Source organism: Lycium ferocissimum, chromosome 3, assembly GCF_029784015.1.
Source record: "Lycium ferocissimum isolate CSIRO_LF1 chromosome 3, AGI_CSIRO_Lferr_CH_V1, whole genome shotgun sequence".
Taxonomy (NCBI): Eukaryota; Viridiplantae; Streptophyta; class Magnoliopsida; order Solanales; family Solanaceae; genus Lycium; species Lycium ferocissimum.
The window spans coordinates 62,148,907-62,151,651 of NC_081344.1; positions in this window are offsets into that span (position 1 = coordinate 62,148,907).

A 2,745-nucleotide genomic window follows, 5' to 3' on the forward strand; every position below is an offset into this window, starting at 1 on the left:
ATGGGAAAATATATTCAAATTTGAATCTCAAATTTGAATACACTTGCTACAACTTTGAAAGGAAGGTGTTGCATTTACACTACAAAATTATGGAAATACGAGATCTTTGGAGAATATACTTTTGGGTGCTCAAATAGAAAAGAAATATACGAGGATTATTATATCAAGCCGGACGATGTAATCTGCAAAAATATTTGCAAGTTTGATTAAAAGATCCATCACCAAGAAATTAAAGGAAAGTGCAAGAATGGTAAAAGACTTATAAAAGGAAAAGTGCTACGTGAGATGTGATCTAGTATTAAGTTCATGAAGCAAAGATAGATATTGTAATAAAGGAGCATAATTGTCAAGGCTGTACATATGGAAAGATTACCTACCAAGATGCAAGGAAAAGCTAATTCTGGATAATGCCAACAATTATGGAAGAGGGTCTGCTAAGAAGGAAATAAAATTACAAGCCTTGATTCAAAGAAGACAAAATAGAAGGAAAAAGATCTTTCTATTCTACAGGAGCAGATTATACATGGAATGAGAATTCCTTCTCCATCAATACCAAATCTGGAAGCCAAATCAAGGGGAGCATTCAAAGGAATGTTGGAGAAGAAGTCAACAGCAAAGGAAATTCTTTTCCAAAATTAGAAGACAGTTCAACGACTAGAATATTCACAGACCGAGTATAAAAAGAGAAGACACTACAATAGTCAAAGTACGCAGCCACTTATACTTTTGTCTTAACCTTCTCAAGTTTTTTGCTCTACTTTTTGTAAGCATTGTAATCCTGAGTGACTTACTATGTAAACAAAAAAAAGAGGAGAGATATAGTATAGTTGGTTAGGCTTTGTATTAAGAGGTTGTGTCATTGTTCGTTTCTTTGGTGAGCGAGTGAAAACCAAAGAGTCGTTGTTGGTGAGCGAGTGAAAAACCAACTTTGTGCGTTGTTGGTGAGCGTGTCAAAACCAACCCTTGTTCGTTGTTGGTGAGGGAGTGAAAACCAACCTTATGAATGTTAGTGGTGAACGAGGAAAACCACAAAGGTTATACTCAACTCAAACTACAATGAGCTTAAAGAGATAACCTTCTTGCAACCCAAGGGGACTGGATTAGGATTCCACATTGGTTCCGAACCGATATAAAAATTCATGGTATTATTTATTTTATTGCTCTCATATTATAATCTGCACCCTTACTATTTGTTGTGGTTTATACTTGTGCAAATCCAAGGACTAACAATTTTGTACAGGCTGTCTCACTATCAGTCCACTGGAACCAAATAGTAGTTGACTGAGAACAAGCAGTAGTCGACTAGATTTTTAATAGGCTTACAATTCACCCCCCCCCCTCCCTCTTGTACTTTCAATTGGTATCAGAGCCTCCTCTTACATTTGTGTTTTTTGCTTAACAGCAAGTGAGGAAAGATCCATGGCAGGACATCAAGTTACTGAAGCCATATTTCAAGAGAAACTCTCAACAAGCAGGCAACCCTACTTCAATAGTTTGTACTACAGTCAGTGGAAGGCCAGAATGAAAATCTATGTTCAATCAACAGATTATAGAGTCTGTCTAGTTATTAAGGATGGGCCGAGGCATATTCCGAATAATAGTGATGGAAAGAAGGTTGAAAAAGAGACATCCATATTGGACTACACAAAAGAACATTTGGATATTATGCTAACAAATGCTAGAGCAATGTACATGCTCTATTGTGCTCTTGGTGAAGAAGAATATGAGAAAATATCTGCTTGTAAAACTGCCAAAGAAATATGGGACAGATTGGAGGCTATCCATGAGGGCACCGAAAAAAAATAAGGAATATCAAGAAAACTTGGATAAGGCATCCAACAACGTCAAAAGGAAAAGAAGAAAGAAACAGAGAGCTTAATCCACCCAGAATCAAGAGGTCTGACAAGAGAGAACATACTGTTTGCTACAAATGTGGTAAACTTGGACATATTAAATTAAAGTGTCCTAACAACAACAACAAGAAGAATTCCAGAACTTCAACTTGGACCGATAAGGATGAATCTGATAAAGAGAGTAATCAAGGAGAAAGGGCGCTCATGTGCTTCCTGGAAGGAAAAGAAACCGACAAAAATCACAAAACCACATCTTGGAGTGACCAGGTATGTCATACTCCTATCATGACTTGTAATAATTATGATGATTTCCAGGAAACTCTAGATCTAGCTTTGAAAGATTTGCAAAGAATTCTTGATGCATTCAAGAAAGTACAACAAGAAAAGAAAGACTTGGATATTCGACTTAATGAATGTTAGACTAAGTATGACTTACTTCAAGAAGAAAATTCTGAGTTGCACAAGCAAATGAAGACTTTGTGTAACATCCCGTTCTCCGTATAGAATATGAAAGCGTTATACGAGTTGTTTTAAACCTTATAAGTTAGGTTATGTTCACAATTCAGGACTTAGAAACCAATACGGGGAGTATTGGGATGAAAAATCCCATTTCGACGGTAATTGGGGGATTCCACGACAACAATACGACCCGTACTTCAAAGTAAAGCCTGTACTCTGTGGGCGAAGTAAAGCCTGTACTTTGTGGGCATTCTTTTGTCTTTGCAAATCTGAACTCTCTGGAAATTTTAGGTGAAGTACGGACGTACTTGAAGGACGGACGTCCTTTGCACCGTCCTTTCCCCGTGTCTTATAAATTGTTCGCTAGAATTTTCTTGGAAGTACGACCTGAAAGAACGGCCCGTACTTAGAAGTATATCCCGTCCTTCTTAGG